Here is a 20045-nt window from a genome sequence, read left to right on the forward strand (position 1 = left end):
CTGCCTTGACATATCTAGTGGAGCATTGCAGTACTCTCAAGCCACATGTGCACACATGTTCATAGTATGTGCCATGCTAGACAATATAATCCTGTGGAAACATCTGCAGCAGGAACAGCATGGGGAAGGGCCACACAGCCCAACACCATTGACAAGGTCCCCACAGGCACAGAGGGTCTCAGAGGAGGAAGCCCCTGAGCCTGCTCCCTTAGGCAGAAGGTGGCATGCCCAGTATGCTCAGGCCTTGGTAAAGAGGCAACACGTATCACACACACTTGACACTGTAGGGATACTGGGACTAACACCTCTCTCTAACTTGCATACACAGTAAAATGGATGACACATACATCACATTACCTGTAACTTACCATGTACAGGCAGTGTACTTTGTGCATCCAACATAGGCGGCTCTCAAGCACCGTCTTCACAACTGCTTCAGGCACAAGGTAAGTCAGTCTTCTTAACAATAAATGAATGGATTAGTATGTTTTGGTAGCATATCTATGGTAATGCTACATGCATGCAAGGGAATGGGGTGGCCTACTGGGATAGCAGCAGACAGCTATGTGGGACACCAGGCAATGTCTGCCCAATAATGGCCTCCCCACACTATGCAGTAGTATCCAAGGTGGCAAATCCCACTGCAGTATATGTGTGGGTCCAACTAACTGGGGGGTCATAGATTATAGGCATGGATTTCAGTGTGGGGGTCCCATACCCACCCCTCAAACCCACACTGCAAGTCAGATGTAGAATACCAGAGAGAAATGTCTGGCAAAGGCCCACAAATGGTGTTAATGTTGAATTACCCTCCCCCCCTACAGACTCACACAGTGATAGCACAGCAGGTCCTGCAGTTGCAGTAAGGCTATGAAGGGTAAGAAGTCTGAAACTCAAATGTATGCCATTACAATCTGACCTGTGGTATTTTCTGATATGCCTCTAGTCCCCAAGACAGGGCACAATAGTATGGTAAATGGAACCAAAATGTAAAGCAAATATCAGCACAGTCTGTACAAATGTGTACAGTTGACAGGTGTGCACCCCCCATATACCCACAGAAATGCAGTAACATGTATGTTTGCAGGGAAATAGCAGCATAGCACACATTGGCAGGGCTGTTCCAATACACATGAAAACATGTTGCATGTCCACAACATGCAGGGGTCAATGAGCTATGTGTATGTGTGGTTAATACTGTCAGGATCTGGCCAGCTCATTCTCCTGGCTGTCGTCTTGTAGTGTCCTAGGTACAGTGCTGTCTTTGACAGGGCCATGTGCAGATAACTGCAGTGTCAACTATTATGCATGTCAGTGACACCTACTGCTCTGCCACTGACATACCTGGACGTCACAGTGCTATGAGGAATATATTACACATATAATGGACTTCTTCTTGAAGGGTGTGTAGCCGTGGTGCTAAGGCTTTTGTGAATATAGTGCTTTTTGGTACTGTTGCCAGTGGTATTTTCAATAATTTTTTTATGTTTGCTTTTACATATAATGGACATGCCTGCACAGTAGAATGCACTCTGTACCCACACCTATAACTCCCAACCTCTGACAGCAAGACATCTGGACAAGGTTAGAAATAATAACCAGTGTATACAACGGACCTTGTATAGGAAAGCAAGATGTAGTCGATGCCAATAAGGAGGTGAAAAGCAGAACCCAGAGTTAATAGACAAACTCACAGCAAGGCAAACTGGAACCAAATGAAAAGCCACCACACGTTCTTCTCCCAAAAGTTCTTTATTGACCTAGGTTTCGTTCATACGAACTTCTTCAGAATACATACTACTGTCTCAACACAAGGTTTATATATTGTTTGATATATTGAATAATTATTTAATTGATGTCATTAATTTTCACTGATGGTTTCTTAAAAGAGAAATATCCCTTTTTCTGAACATTTCATGTGTATAGAAAACTAATGCAACTATACTTATATAATAAACCTTTAAACAAATACATATATATATATATATATATATATATATATATATATATACTATTATATAAAAAATACTACTATAATATACTAAGGAAATTGTAACAACATTTACTAAAATATGTACATATAATCAACTATGGTTTATGTAAGATGTCATGAAACCATACCCTACCATTGAATATCTTATATACTAACATATGCAGTATCCTATTAAATTTATAAAAATTATTATAAAAAATTATGAAAATTCATAAAAAAATCTTTTGAAGAAATTCAAACAACAAACACTGTTCTTACACTAATAACAATTATAATGATACTCTAACTCAATTTACCAATTAATCTAATGTAATGTAATATATAGTTATACTATAAAAATTATCCTATTATAAAAATATACAAAATAGACATTTGTTTCTAGTGCAGCTAACTAGTAATTGCCTTAAATAATTTTTAGATCTATATAAATGTATATGTAATCCATGTATATAACCCACTATAGCCAAAAACACTAATATAAAATTTGAGGGGAGTCATTAATAAGTATAGCAACAGAAGTAAAGGAAATTTTAAATGTGGAACATGTACTACATGTAGTTACATACATTGTTCTGGTACTGAAATAATGATTAATGGTTGTAAAATTAAGATATACGGACATTATAATTAATTGTTTAACATCAAACGTAGTATACATGGCTTTGTGTCAACAATGTAAAGCCTTCTATGTAAGGAAAACAAAAAGACAATTTAGAGAACGTATTAAGGAACATCTTTTAGATATACAACATCACAAGAGCACTAATGCCTTAGCTAGGCATGTTATTGAGAATACAGATCATAAATTTAAATTTTTAATTATTAATCAAATTACATATGATTTACAAGGGAAAATAGTCACATATCATTTAGATATGGAAGAACTAAAATGGCAAATACGTTTGAATTCATATATTCCACCTGGTATAAATGAATATTTAACCATCATGCCATTACTGAAATTGAATAGAATTAATGGGAAATAGAAGATGTGTGGTTAAACTCAATATTATATACATAAATTAATAATTAAAAATATATTAATTACATGGTATTTTTGATTAATGGTAATATCAAATTTTATATTAGTGTTTTTGGCTATAGTGGGTTATATACATGGATTACATATACATTTATATAGATCTAAAAATTATTTAAGGCAATTACTAATTAGCTGCACTAGAAACAAATGTCTATTTTGTATATTTTTATAATAGGATAATTTTTATAGTATAATTATATATTACATTACATTAGATTAATTGGTAAATTGAGTTAGAGTATCATTATAATTGTTATTAGTGTAAGAACAGTGTTTGTTGTTTGAATTTCTTCAAAAGAATTTTTTATGAATTTTCATAATTTTTTATAATAATTTTTATAAATTTAATAGGATACTGCATATGTTAGTATATAAAGATATTCAATGGTAGGGTATGGTTTCATGACATCTTACATAAACCATAGTTGATTATATGTACATATTTTAGTAAATGTTGTTACAATTTCCTTAGTATATTATAGTAGTATTTTTTATATAATAGGATATATATATATATATATATATATATATATATATATATATATATATATATATATATGTATTTGTTTAAAGGTTTATTATATAAGTATAGTTGCATTAGTTTTCTATACACATGAAATGTTCTGAAAAAGGGATATTTCTCTTTTAAGAAACCATCAGTGAAAATGAATGACATCAATTAAATAATTATTCAATATATCAAACAATATATAAACCTTGTGTTGAGACAGTAGTATGTATTCTGAAGAAGTTCGTATGAACGAAACCTAGGTCAATAAAGAACTTTTGGGAGAAGAACGTGTGGTGGCTTTTCGTTTGGTTCCAGTTTGCCTTGCTGTGAGTTTGTCTATTAACTCTGGGTTCTGCTTTTCACCTCCTTATTGGCATCAACTACATCTTGCTTTCCTATACAAGGTTAGAAATAAACATGGAACAAAAACACAATGATAGGCATGTGTTGTAAATATTGTCCTTACATACTGAGAAAGTTGATAAGGTGAGGGGTTTGCAGTACTGGGAATTGTCTTAAGGTTATGTAGTCTATAATAATAATTTCTGTCATTATTTTGTAACATCACTCTTCAATTATATGTAACTAACTTGACATAAAAACACAAGTTTACATAGACTGGAGGAAACCTCTAGCCAAACACCTGGAAAATATGCCAAAACATGTATAGCTGAGAAATATGCCACACCAGGATATGACATCTCAGGTTAGAAAGATATCACACGAGCAGGAGATCCTCAGCCAGTATATCACCAAGTTGCTGGACTGTTTACACAGCATGTCATCACTCAACTGGCTGTAGCCACACCTCATAACTGTCCTTGTTTGGCAAGAATGTACATAGCTGGCCTCATAATACTGGTCTATGCATCATACAACTAGTATTCATCTGATAAAGCGCTGTGATGATCTGAGGATGTTTGCCACTAGGGAATGACACAATACATTTTAATGTCAGACTATAGATATGCCAGAAAATGTCTGCTAAACAAACCCAGTGCCCTGAGGAAAGTCCTGTATACTCCTGAGAGGTATGGCTGTAGCACACAAGAACCCGGACCGGAGTACACTTATCACTAGAATGGAGTTCCGTGCTAACTATAGAAGGTCACACTTCGCATGCCCCTACACTTAGAGAATCACAGGAGATGTTGGAATCCAATTTGGACTATATGACTGTATTTTGTATATATATCTGTGCATACAGACAGCTATGTCTACCTTAACTGCCCCTACACACACATCAGACAGGATTGTCCTCAGCTAGCTCTAGGTGGCCCATATGTGATATGTCTGCATATGTTGTGTGTGATACACAGTCATATATATGGGCAACAGATAACATGTCAAGCATGCACACACAGATGTGGGGAAGTGAGAAACGGACAGTGACAAAGAGAGAGACACACACAGGTGGACACAGACAGAGTGAGTCACACACAAGGTTACCCTGAACAGCATACAGTGATGTCTTGCTGTGGACAGTGGCATACCAGTTGTAAACAGTTGCACATCTCAACATAAAAGGTGAGCCCCATTGTGTAATAGTACTGAGGTTGGGGTTATAATATCATATCATCTGCCTGTGTGTGTGTGTGTGTGTGTGTGTGTGTGTGTGTGTGTGTGTGTGTGTGTGTGTGTGTGTATGTGTTTGTGTGAGAATCATATCCTGTGTGGGTTATACCATTTTAATGTATGTACCATCCATGCCTGTTTACCACCTCCTGATAGCATTACTTTATATAGCGTGTTAATGTCATCTGCCTCACATGCAGCATGTTAAACCATTGTACAGACCATGCCAGTCATCTTTAAAGATGTCTATGGAATATCCAGATGTTTGCAATCTATATGTGGTCTGCGTCCCCTAACAATGGCCGTGCATGTGATATTGTTGCCAAATAGGTCACAGTTAGTGTAGTGACACACATGCTAGCATCAGATATCATACCTGACTGAAACATAATGGTGATACAATGTCTGCTACCCTATCACTTGTCCAGGCATGTAGGAGCAATAGATGACTCCAGTTGCTGTTTCTGGTGGGTTACCTCACCATCCATGAAGGCATTCACAACATTACATGTTGTAAGAGGTAGTGGGTTATGTCCTATGCATATAATCTATGTGGGGCATGTCATGTGTATGTAACACTATACATTAAAGTGGATATGTAGATTTACTAATCTATCTATTGTCAACTGTGTTTGTGTTACTGTATGTGAAGGATATGGGTCTATATTATAATCTTGAAGGTTTAAAACTTTGAATCACTTAAGATCGAACTTTAGTGATCGAAGTCTTAAACCATTGAAACAAACAAAAAAAAAAAATACTAAATTAAAGAAAAAATAAAACTAGTGTGTTGGCAGGGGGGCAAGCCCCGCTGCATACCCATACCCCCCTACTTAAATATACCAACCCTGAGAATGCACTACATTGAAGTAAATGGAAATCTCCCCCTACAGAGATTTTCAGTTTAAACGTTCGATGTAGTGTGCGTTCGGTATTCTCGTGTCGACAATATCGTATTCGATATTGTCAGACTTTGAGATTTTAAAATAGACCCAAAGGATATACTATTTTGTCTCCATGATCCACCCTGTGAACTCAGGAATACATACCACAAACCTGTCATACACAGTACCATGCATGCCCTCACCAACTGCATTAGGGTTGAGTGTATGTGTATGGGAAAGAAATGGCAGGGGCAACACGTGCTAACAGGTGAATGTGTTGCAGTTAATCTAATGGCTAAGCTTGTGAGGGACCTACTGTCTGAAGGCTACCTGTCTGTGACAAGAGGTATGTATGCAAGGTCACACTGTCTGACAACAGTGTCCCTCACACACTGTTGCATCCATACACACCTGGTAAACATGCATATAAAGCTGCAACTTAGCTATGAAACAGTCGGTATATTTCCACTCTGCCATACTCCATGTTGGTAATGTCTGAAGAGCCACAGCCTGCAGACACACAGACACCTGGAACGCAAACAGAATGCAGCATGTCAGACTACATTCAGTCAGTGGTACTAACAGCAATAATGCATCTTGGCTAATAAGGTACATACACCTTTATGTGTACCTATACCAAATAAAAGCAGACAGCACCTTACACGGTATTACATAGCTATACTGTACTATATTCACTCTGTGCATCAGACACATATTAGCGTGTCCCTGCATCAATGGTATGGATGACAGGGATGTGGGCACAGGTATCATCATATGCACAGTGTGTGGTGTGGGTTTGCCAGAGGCCTAGGCTGGGCCATATGGTTGACATCATGTGTGTGTGTGTTTGGAGGGGTATCCTATAGATGGGCTGTGCAGAGGTGCTATGTGTGTCTGGAGGTGACCTGCCTGTGATATAGATGTGTGTGTGTATGTGTGTGTGTGTGTGTGTGTGTGTGTGTGTGTGTGTGTGTGTGTGTGTGTGTGTGTGTGTGTATGCACACAGTTATGCCATGTGGCTGCCTTACACAGGAGTATGTTGGACAGCTGTGGACCATACATGGCAGGGTGTCTAGTTCACCATCTCTGGCCATTGACATGGGAACTGGTCCTTCCAGGGATCTCACTGGCACCACCAGGCCCAAGGCTAGATGCAGTACTGCTTCCTGATGGTGACTGCTGTCTGCTGGATCCATGTCCCTGATGGGGTGATCCAGGACCATGTGCCCATGACCTGCTCTATTATAGTGTGGACAGCAACCCCTCTATGGTAGTACTGGTGTCACTGCCACTATGGGAGTGTGAAGGGGCATGGCCCCATAGACTCTCAGCTGATGTTGGTACTGACCTACATCCATGTGGCTGATGCCCATCTCCCACCACATGCAATTGCACAGATATGTCACAGTCAAGGATTTCCAAGGTCTCACCCACCTTCTATTCATGACCTCAGTATTTTGACATGTGGCCTCAACAAGGTCATGTATGCTGCCATGTAAATAAGGAAGAGTTGCATCAAATACCCTGAGTATTTGTCTGGTGTTGCATTCACTATATGCCTGTGCATCCATGGCAGCCCAAATCATGTCTCTGGTGATACCTGTTGTGGCACTTGTGACAGCAGCTTGATGAGCAGCAGTCTTCCTGTGAGCACCCCTGTTCATCAGCATGTGTGGTATCTCGTCTGCACTCTGGCTATGGCCAGTGTCTACACTCACACCTGCAAAAGTCACCACACTAGCCAGTTCCATACCACAACCTACCAACTGTTCATCATCTGTGGCTGCTGGAGATGGGGTATATGTGAGCATTGTGGCTGTGTGCGGGGACATTGTGGATGACTGTGGGATGCTAACCGATGGCACAGATTCAGCCCCTGACAACCCCACCTGTGCCTGACTATGACCATCATCATTGTCAGAGTCTGCAGAGACACTGGCATCAGATTCTGAGTGGGAGGGACCACGGTCGCCATATCCACCTGTGTGGGGAAGACAACATATGTAAATTAATATCTGCACTATAACACTATAACATAAGCTGCTACACACACACACACACACACACACACACACACACACACACACACACACACACACACACACACGCACACACATGCACACACACACAGGTGAAGTGGCAGATAGGCATTACACAGACCTCACAATAGCCAACTGATGACATTCACAACACACTCAGACCACTACATACACACCCTGGACAGGCCCTTGACATCAAGAAGTGCAGCCCTTTCCACTTAATGTTACTACTTATACACACCTCTGTGATATGTGAGTAGTGTTAGTAGGTGATGAGCCTTTAAGTAGCACACACTGCACCCATATACACATAATTGCTGTTCACCTGTATAGCACAGTGACAACTCCTACAGATCATAACTCTCAACTGTGCAGAGTGACACTGAATGTCTAAATGTGCAGCTCATATTTCTGGTCTGTTCTTCATAAATCCTGTGTTTGACACATTACTGGGATGATCTGAGGACTGGTGTCACTAATTAATTACATAGTTTGAGTTTCACACTTCAAAACCTTCAGTACATGTATGTTACAACAACACCAATTACAATAACAGCCTTCTAAGCTTACAGTGGATATTATAAGTGTAGAAGCCCCTGTTAACATGCCAGGTTTGTCTGATATATAACATGAGACCACAGAAATCATGTGATAACATTTCCCATCTTTAATGTGACCTATAGCCTGTGCAATCCAATTGAAAAAAAAAAACACATTGGTTAGGGGTAACATATAAAAGTTGAAATAGATATAATAGGCTGGTTGCATGACTGTGTACACACTTAAACTAATGCTTTGTTAAAGCACCTTTTGATTTCATAACAACAGTCAGTCCTCATGGGAAGGTGTGTATCAGCATGGCACATCTCAACTTAGCAATATTTGTACACTGTCCCTTGCAGAATCCCTCCATCTTTCTTAGATTGTGAGGGCATCTCTTCTGCACAGCCCTCTTCAGGGTACCCCACAGATTTTCTATTGGATGTAGGTGTGGATTGTGTCTAGGCCCTTCCAAACATTGATTGTCTTCTGGAAAATACATTCTTTTTTGGATCTGAATGTATGGTTTGAGTCATTGTCATGTGAAAAGGTGTAATTCCTCTTCATCTACAGCTTTCTAGCAGACATGAAGATTTTGGGCCAAAAGGGACTGGTATTTGGAACTGTTCCTAATCCCCTCCACCTTGGCTAAAGGCTCACTTCCAGCTTATAAGCAGCAACCCCAAAGCGGGACACTGCCATCACAATGCTTCACTATGGGGATGGTGTTCTTTTAGTGATGCACAGTGTTGTTATTGTGCCAAACAAACCTTTTGGTATTGTGGCCAAAAAGTGCAACCTTGGTCTCATTACACCATAACACATTTCCTCACATATTTTTGGAGACCTGATGTATTTTTCTTGAGAACTTCGCCAGACGTGGATGTTGTTCTGTGTGAGACAAGGCTTCCATCTTCCAACCCTACCCCATAGGCCAGACATATAGAGAATACAGGAGATTGTTGTCACATGTAGCACACAACCAGTACTTGCCAGAGATTCCTGCAACTCCTTTAGTGTTGCTGTAGGCCTCCTAGCAGCCTCCCTGACCAGTTTGGGTCTTGTCTTTTCCACACATTTGGAGGGATGTACAGTTCGTTGCAATGTTGCCCCATATTTTCACCACCAGTTGATGACGGTCTTCACTGTGTTCCATGATATATGCAATGTTGTGGAAATGTGTGTGTATACCCTTCTCTGGGCTGATACCTTTCACAAATGAGATCCCTTTTCTGCTTCATAAGCTGTATGCAAACTATGGCTGTTGCTGTAGGAGGCAACTGATTAAATGTTAGGATAATCCTGGTAGGACAGCTGACCATTATGTGCTGTTAATCAGAGTCTCCGTAATTGATGGCATGTGTGTACCCAAGAAGACGTAATGCTGTAATTATATTGAAAGCTCCTTCAACAAAGTATTAGATTCAACCTGTGCACACGTATGCATCTAGTGTCATACATTTTTATGTGTCATAATTGTTCCCCTAACAGATATGTTTGTTTTACAATTGAATTGTACAGGTTATCAGTCAAATGAAAGTTTGGAAGGTTTTGGAAATGTTTTATTGTGCTCTCATTTTTGTATATCACAAATACCTGGCATTCTAACAGGTGTGTGTACACCATTAATATGCACTGTATAACACTAATTTATAAAATATGTCCCTAGTTTTGGGCCTTTGTTCCCCCATTTTGTCAGTCTTTGTCCAGATTTCTTGCAATGACAGGTTGTGAGGTATGCTACAGATATGTGACATCTCCTGCAAATAGGCCACTTTGAAGACCACTGTGATGTAATGCATTTAACCCCACCACAAATGAACATGCAGATATCGCAATATGGCTGAGAGTGACAGTTGTATGCATGGTCAAATGCATGACCTTAAAATGCCTGGGGTACTGGTGAGCCACAACAGGGAAATCCCATACTCACCAGCTTCAGGCTGCTGTCCCACATCTAGACCAGAGGGACCTATGTAGTTGTTGGGGAGAGGTATTGTCAGCAGACTCACATTTGGCATTGGTACAAGATGAATGCTACTTTTTTGCTTGTGTACAGTACAAGCTCTGATAGTACACAATTTGCTGTCCTTCGCCATAGATGTGCACTTGTGTGCATTATTAAACCCCACCCACAAATGCAGTTTGAACTATATATGCCTCTAGATACCCTATACAAGACAGTATGACTGCTACATGATAAATTGATGTAAACTGTGGCCTTACCTGGATGCTCCTCACCTGTTGCCTGGGTGCTGCCCACCTCCACGACTTGTGTTTCTTGTGTTGGCTGTTGTGTGGGAGCTGCCCCAAGATTGGCATGGAGCTCCTCTGTTGCCATAAGTGGGGACTGTATGGGAGTACGGTCCCTGGCCATGGCAATAGCCCTTTGCTGGGCACGATGTATCAGACCAGTTGCCCGATGTCTGACCTGATCGTATATGCGTCCATGGTGGCCTAAGATGTTACTCTGTGGACAAGGTCATTTCACAGGGCAGTCTGCTCCTGCAGATTTTGTTGGCTATGGCCGAACATCACGTCATGGTGCTGGACTATGGCATTGGTGATGGCTGCATTTTCAGATGCAGTATGTGCTGGCTGCTTCTACATGCCACCTGGAAGCCATAAACAGGGAAACACATCACAGGACCTCAGACATTGCCCAAAGTTATTTACAGAGCCAGCACATCAACATTGCTTATCATTAGCCACCACTTACAACCACATCATACCCCCTGTCATCTATCAGCACAGTATGGACCTGCATTGCACTCTTGGTCCTGATGTGTCATGTTCCCCCCAATGAGGGCCAATACATTGCATAAACCACCACTCATCATTCACGTTTGTGTAGAGGGAAGACAGTGGCCATCTTCCTTGCAGATGGAATGTCAATGGTGCTCAGGCTTTGCTTGCATACAGTGTGTAATGGAACTGGAACCATATGCCTGAGTTCATGTAGGATGTAGACAGGAATGTTATCAGTTCCCATGGAGACTTCCTTTTGTTGACTTTGATTAGGCAGTGTGCATCTGCTCCCTAATGATGATGGGAGGGATGCGGGTGCTGTGCATATCCACCTGTACTGGTGGTGAGCCAGGGAGGTGATGTTTGCCCTAAACCTGTCTGCAGCAGGTTGGCTATAGCTATGGTGTGTGTGTATGTGGTGTGATTGACCACCATTACAGGGTGGGTTGGGTTGTTTCCTCTGAGATTGCAGCCATATGTGAAGATGGCTTTGTGATTGCTCTTGGTGGATGTGTCCAATTTGTACTCATAGTTAGTCTTACAGTAATCCACCTGTGACCTTATATGCTCGTTCGGCAAAGGTTGACTTGCTGCAAAGTTTGTGCATGATCCTACTTTGCCCTGTACAGCTAATATAGCGACCAATCATGTGGCTTGTGTATTGCTGCTGTCCAGCAAAGGGGATTACTCTACCTTGGTGGAGGAAGGTTTACAAGTAAGGTATTGCTCAGTCCATACAGCTATGTAAGTGGTCATTTAGCTGTTTGTAGTAGGCATGGACACAATGTCATAACACAGTTGGATACCTCCCCAATTTCAGCCTGACAATCATGCTTACTCTAGTACACATGTCTGTGTCAGGGCAATGCAACAACCAGTAGCTGTAGAAATCTAACTCTGTTGGATGCACAAAAACTAAGATTACACATGTACAACATGTACAGCTTATTTACCTGATGTTTTGCATTCCATGTCTGTTATGTTATGAGGCGGACAGGTACATCTACTCATACATATATGTGCACAGATAATACATGATATACATTTCTGTTCTATGTCACTATCCATGGGTGCTGGAACCATAGAGCGAGAGAGGAGGGGAGCCCCCCCACTTTTGCAGATCATCCATACCTCCCAACTGTCCCATATTACGTCTTTATTTTTGAATTATTTTCATTTTCCACACTTCCATACCTCCCAACTGTCCGCGATGATGTCAGCTTATCCAGCCTGTCAGAGTTGAGCTAGCAGCCCATATTTCCGTGTTTCTGGCTGATTTTTGCAAATGGGAATGGACAGTTTATTTAGCTGTGAAGGATTTATTTTTGGAAACTGCCTGCTGCCAGAGGATGGAGTCAAACCGTTGTGAAGGATTTATTTTTGGAAGCTGCCTGCTGCTATTTTCAGAGTGAGTAAGTAAGCTGCCACCGGAGGATGGAGTCTGGACTGTATTTTCAGAGTTGTGTGTGTGTGTGTGTGTGTGTGTGTGTGTGTGTGTGTGTGTGTGTGTGTGTGTGTGTGTGTGTGTGTGTGTGTGTCTGCGTGTAGGATTTGGGGTTTAAGTAAGGGTTAGTAATTAGTGTTGTGCCATTTGTACTTTGTGTGTATTCTGTGCTCTTTGTCATATGTAGTGGTACTAACAGAGAAAAGCTTTTGTAATAACCCAATGAGTAGGTTTAGGATTAAAGGTGGGGCAGAGTTAGCACACATTTGTGAGATGGTGCAGGGGAACAAAGCCTTTTTGTTGCTATCAGAGACCTTGAATGTGGATAGGGAGACTAAAGATGCCCCCCTCTTTCTCGTGATACAGTTAATCAGCCTATACAGACTTGACATGAATTTAAACCATACAATCTGAAAATGTCATTGCCATGGTAGATTATTCCATTCTAAGAAAGTTGCCAAAGCTTTATTGGCTGTAGACTTCTTCAGAAGAGCTGTTCTTGGTATCTTTAAAGAAATGGCTTCACTTAATACAATCTAATTTACAACCTGTAGTTGTTATAAGGATGTCTCTAGACAACAAACCAGTTATGGTCACTGCAGGCAAAGCACAGGCATGAGTTCAAAGACATTTATACTCTAATGTTAAGCTAACAGCTTTAGAATAGATAAAGGATTTCAAAAGGAACTTTTTCCATATGAAGTAAGACTCCGATTTCTTCTACTTATTTCTGGAGAGCTGTAAAACTTCATGTAGATCATTGTTGCACCTGAACTTCAGTCCTCTTTCTAAAATCTGTAAGCTTAACTCTGGCAACTTAATTCAGTAAATATTTTCAACATGCTACCCTTAATACAAACTCCTAACCAGTTGATCTCAATTTTTCTGCATTACATTGTCTGCTGGCATTATTTCAGCTTAGGAAAGTAAGTATAATGTATATAAAGAAAATACATACCAACATGATACAACAAGGTTTAGTGTCTCATCCTCATACTTCAATGGAGAAGGCTTGTTTAAGAGCTTAGTTGGGGATTTGTATTTCTCTGTCTGTCAAAAGCAGCTGCACAATCAACCACACCATCCTTTTTGATCAGTTATATAGGTTCACAGGTTCACAAGTACTTTCTGGGCAACTGAACTGTGAGAATGTTAACAAGCCTAGACTTACATTCCCATGGTGGTTTGTAGCCATTCTATTTTGCATTCTAATAACCTAGAGATTGGCTAAACAAGGATATTTTGAGACATTAACACGTTTTCCCTATCCATGATAGACAGAGGTGCTAAATTAGGGGTCAATTTGTGTTTACTAATCCAGTCATCATAATTACACATGAAGAGAGGAAGAAAAATACTTTGCTTTATGTGGAATGGAATACTGCTTCATAGAAGTGATAGTCTCTGTAATGCAAACCTATCCCTCCAACATGTTCTGTTTATTTAACAAAAGATGAGATCCACTCAGCAAGTGTTTATGATACCACTGGACTTGCAAGTGTGTAATATGGCTGCAAGCCAACAGGGTCTGTTGAAGCTGTATACACAGGGGAGAGTTCACCTTGTAGTGGTCTGCATGATATTGAGAAGAGGGGTAAATCTTTGAGACAGACTGAATAGGTTTTACAGTTTAGGTCCCTGATTTTTAGTGAGAAATCGTTATGGTTGTTCCAGTTGTGATAAGTGTTTGACTTGTACATTCCAAAAGGAGCATTTTGCTCAATGATCAGCCTAATGAGTGCTGAGTACAGTGGAACCATTAACATCCCTGTAGCTGGATGCAATACATTTAGCTATAAGCTGTGCAGTGAAGAAAGAGTTACAGCAATACATACATGGTGATCAAAGGCCAGTTCATTGTCAATACAGGTCCCAGATCTCTAACTAAGGGGATCAATTTTCAGTGGTATGTAGGTTCCCAGATCTCTAACTAGGGGATCACTTTTCTTGGGTATGTTGTTAACAACAGGAGACACCTTGTCAAATGATATGATTATGTACTACTTGGCATTTATTTTTTATCCAAGGTTTGTCTCCAGCTATTTGTTTAGAACAGCCCCTCATGGAAGATATCTGGGGAGGTTATGACTGCACTAAATTTGCACCATTTTGGACCAAATGGTTTATGTCTTTATTTTTGAATTTTGTGTGTGTGTGTGTGTGTGTGTGTGTGTGTGTGTGTGTGTGTGTGTGTGTGTGTGTGTCTGCCAACAGGATACATCTGGTGACTAGAGGTACTCAGGGTCAAACCCTGTACCTTGGGTATAGGTAAAAAGAGTCCCTAGCCACCATCACTTGTGAATTTATGCCTTTTTTTGTTCTGTGCCTCTAGTTTTCAGGAGTGGTAAAACAAAATGTTTTATTCTAGCAATTTTCTAAGGTTATAAAATCAGTATTTAAATGTGTCCCTATTTTGGGACTGTATTTCCCCATTATTGGCTTTGTTCTGTATTTTTGTGCTAAGAAGTTGACAGTTATGGTGAGAACTGAGAACTGAATTCACTAAATGATATGATAGCCATTTAAGTTTGTATTCCTCTGTTTCAATAAACTGCTGGTTTAGCTTAGTGGTATGTTGCTCTGAAAGGGTTCTGGGTTCAAGACTTGGCAGTGAAATGCATAGTGGTGACACAATTTTTTTATGAAAGCAACTTTCCAAAATTATACAAGCAATGTTTAAAATGTGTCCCTGTTTTTTGGCCTTTTGCCCCCCCCCCCATTGAAAATAAGTTCAGGAAGCTGTGCAACATGCCTATGGCTTACACTACTGTGATTCTGTATTTATATACTGTGTGTAGAAGTAGACTGCTATCATGGAAATGTTCTGAATGGGGCAGTTTTGTCATTATTGGTGCATGCATTTTTGTTTCATTGCCTACTGGAAAATTGTTTAAACAATAAATTTAAAATGTGCTCTAACTTAAGTCTAACAAGTGTGCTGTAATATACATGGAATATAATTTAATACAATCAGGAAGGTGAATCAAGGAATGCATACATGTATGTATGGCCCTAAAATGTGTTTGGAAACAACCAGAGGAAAGTGTGAAAGGCTAAAAATCATGGGCAAATTTTAAGCTTTACTCTTGTTACCAAAGGAATGGATGAAGGTAAAACAGTTCACACCACATTACGTTGACCTGGCCAAGCCTTTTGGCACAATCCCCTACTCAGGTGTAGTCCAAAAGATGAATAATGCAGGAACAAACACTTACATAACCAGCTGCATTGCCAGCTTGGCTCACAGGATGCAGGAGATCAAAACAAAGGAACAGTCCAGTCACCAGTGGAATTCCCCCAGGGTTCAGTGCGGAGACTTTTTCTGGATTATATCCTATGCAGGAGGGCCAGTTTGAAGGAGATTGGAGACTGTAAAGTGGTGACAGGGGAAAGTGTAGTTAGGCAGCATAGAATGTTGGTTGTGGGATGACGTTGGTGATCAAGAAGAGGAGGAGGAGTGTGATGGCACCACCAAGGATCAAATGGTGGAAACTGAAAAAGGTTGATTGTGAGGTTGAGTTCAGGGAAGAGTTAAGACAGGCACTGGGTGACAGTGAAGAGTTACCGAATATCTGGTTAACTACAACAGAGCTAGTAAGTTAGACGGTAACAATAGTGCTTTTTGTGACATCTGGACAGAGGAAGGTGGAAAAGTAGACCTGGTAGTGGAATGAGGAAGTACTTGAGAGTATACAGAGAAAGAGGTCAGTGAAGAAGAAGTGAGATTGTCAGAGATATGAAGAAACTAGATAGGAGTATACGGAGATGAGGTGCATGGCAAAAAGGGAGGTGGTGAAGGCTAAGGATGAGTCATATGAAGAGTTGTATGAAAAGATGGACACTAAGGAGGGAGAAAAGGACCTGTACCAATTGGCTAGACAGAAGGACTCAGCTAGGAATGATGTGCAGCAGATAAGGGTGATAAAGGATAATGAGTGAAACGTACTCACAAGTGAGGAGAGTGTGCTGAGCAGATGGAAAGAGTACTTTAAGGGGCTAATGAATGAAGAGAATGAGAGAGAGAGAAGGTTGGATGATGTAGGCATGGTGAATCAGGAAATGCAATGGATTAGCAATGAGGAAGTAAGGATAGCTATGAAGAGGATAAAGAATGGAAAGGCTGTTGGTCCAGATGACATACCTGTGGAAGCATGGAGGTGTTTAGGTGAAATGACAGTGGAGTTTTTAACCAGATTGTTTAATGAAATCTTGGAAAGTGAGAGGATGCATATGGAGTGGAGAAAAAGTGTTTGGGTACTGATTTTAAGAATAATGGTTATGTGCAGAGCTGCAGTAACTACAGAGGGATAACATTGATCAGTCACAGCATGAAGTTATGGGAAAAAGTAGTGGAAGCTAGGTTAAGAAGGGAAGTACTGATTGGTGATCAGCAGTATGGTTTCATGCCAGGAAAGAGCAGTACAGATGTGATATTTGGTCTGAGAGTGTTGATGGAGAAGTACAGAGAAGGTCAGAAGGAGTTGCACTGTGTCTTTGTGGACTTAGAAAAAGCATATGACAGGGTGCCTAGAGAAGAGTGGAAGAGAAATATGTAAGAGTGGCACAGGATATGTAGACTGACAGCAGTGAGTTCTGTGGTGGGAGTGATGGATGCATTTAAGGTTGAGGTGGGATTACATCAGGGATCAGCTCTGAGCCCTTTACTATTTGCAGTGTTGATGGACAGGTTGACACACAAGATTACACAGGAGTCCCCGTTGACTATGATGTTTGCAGATGACATTGTGATCTGTAGTGAGAGTAGAAAACAGGTTGAGGAGACCCTGGAGAGCTGGAGATATTCTCTAGGAAGGAGAGGAATGAAGGTCACCAGGACTAAGACAGAATATATATGTGTGAATGAGAGGGTGAATAGAGGAATGGTGAGGATGCAGGGAGTAGATTTTGCAAAGGTGGATGAGCTTAAATACTTGGGATCAACAGTTCAGAGTAATAATGAGTGTGGAGGAGATGTGAAGAAGAGAGTACAGGCAGGATGGAAAGGGTGGAGAAGAGTGTCAGGAGTGACTTTTGACAGACGAGTACCATTAAGAGTGAAAGGGAAGGTCTACAAGAGGGTAGTGAGACCAGCTAGGTTATATGGGTTGGAGGCAGTGGCAATGACAAAAAAGCAGGAGTCAGAGCTGGACATGGCAGATTTAAAGATGCTAAGATTTGCATTAGGTGTGACAAGGATGGACAGGTTATGACTATGTATGTTAGATAGTCAGTCCAGGTTGGACAGTTTGGAGACAAAGCCAGAGAGGTAAGATTACGTTAGTTTGCACATGTGCTGAAGAGGAATGCTGAATATATTGGGAAAAGGATGATAAGGATGGAGCTGACAGGTAAGAGGAAAAGAGGAAGGCCTAAGATAAGATTTCTGGATGTGGTGAGAGAGGCTATGCAGATGGTTGGTGTGACAGATCAAGATGCAGAGGACAGGAAGAAATGGAAACAGATTATCCACTGTGGTGACCCCTAATGGAAACAGAAAAAAGAAATAGAAGGAGATGTTGTAATGTCAGTCTTCACAGATTTGGCAATCATTTGCCAGACATAACACAACCCTATGAGTAAATGACTACAAATATGAGGCACACATATGGTCAGTGTGCATAACACTGGACAGTTGAATGGTATGAGCTCAGTTTATCACATGCAGTTCAACACACACATCTGCAACATTAGTTTACTATGCAAATACTCTGTATAGGTCTCTCACATTTTTGAGACAAACATGTATATTATAGTTGCATTCACAAGTAACATATAGATATCTACAACATCCCATTAGCTGGCCTAGCAGTGCCATAGTCAGTACTGTTCAACACACAGTACAGCAATAGTCATATGTGAGCCATCCTTTCCTGGGGTGACTCAGGGGCCTGAGCTGTGATCTATGTCACTACAGACAGACCTAGATGCTATGGCCATAGGTTCGGATCAGCAATATATCAGTACAGCAAGTCTTGTTGAGACATATTTGTTGAACTTCCTGTTTCCCATCATTACATACCCTCTTATGCATTCCATTACATGTTACTTGTTTGACATACCTTTTTTTCCAAGTATAGTTGGTTTGATTCTGATTTGTGTTGTTTTGTTTGTTTGTTTATCTGTCTGTCTGTCTCCCTCTCTCTCTCTCTCTCAAAGATGTAGAGTGTACATCTGTTTTGCATAGGTAGCAGCTTGCTTTTGCAGGTAATGTTCATGAGCAGCTGATGGCCTGTGCATAAACTGGTGCCCCCCACTTGCTAACTGCATGCAGAACAGCTGTGTTGTTATTCCTATATCCAATGGCATGGCAACAGACTCCTACAATTGAATACTTCATGTGAGTTTTGCCCCTTTTCCTTGACTGTAAGGAGGACTTCATGAAGTTGTGTGAACAACAGCATCACAGAAGGTAGTTGGAAATACCTCTTACAATGAAACCTGTGGAGACAGCCAAACAAAATGGGGTAGAATGTTCCAGACATAGGGACAGAATGTAAGTATTGCTGTTATGCAGTTGGATTAGTGCTAGTTTAACAGTGTTTGTGTGAACATGGCTTTTTTGCATGATTTTAAGTCTGATAGTGTTATGTGGCTGACATACCTCTCAACTGTAGGGCTATCTGCAGAACATTCAGAGTTTGGGCTCTTATGTTTGGTGTATTCCTCAGACATTTCTTGTCTTTGGAAAATCAGTAGCATACTCTGGGGTGTGCAGTCAGTAAATGGTAACATCAATTTGTGTTTCTGACTTCATATCCACCAGAAAAGATATGTTACAACATACCCTGTTACACCAACAACTTTCTCAATTTATAACAGCAATATTTCAAATATACCCCTGTTTTTGGGTCTCTGTCCTCCAAGTATGTCAGGCTTTGTCCAGATGTCATGCAGAAAGAGGATGATAGGTATGGTATGTCATTATTTAGTGCCTTCATTGCTGATATTATCTCAGTGATGTATCAGAATGCCAGACATGTTATGTGGAAGAGACCTTATATATGAGGACAAAGCCTGGACATTCTTTGGGAATCTGTATAGTTGAGAGGTTTGTGTATTTCTGGTGATTGTTGACAGGCTGTCAGGATTGTGTAGCAGTGTAATATGTAAATGTTATTTGGTCTGTGTAGGGAGGTGGCCTGTGTAGGGAGGGCAGGTAGATGTAAGTGTTATGGCTCCTTTTCTATCTGACTGTGCATGCTACTCTTGTTTCTGGTGGTCTATCGGCTGTATATGTTTGTAGGGGCAGACTGAGACATGTCCTGTACC

The sequence above is a fragment of the Protopterus annectens genome, chromosome 1.part1, assembly GCF_019279795.1.
Source record: "Protopterus annectens isolate FY-2018-M chromosome 1.part1, PAN1.0, whole genome shotgun sequence".
Taxonomy (NCBI): Eukaryota; Metazoa; Chordata; order Ceratodontiformes; family Protopteridae; genus Protopterus; species Protopterus annectens.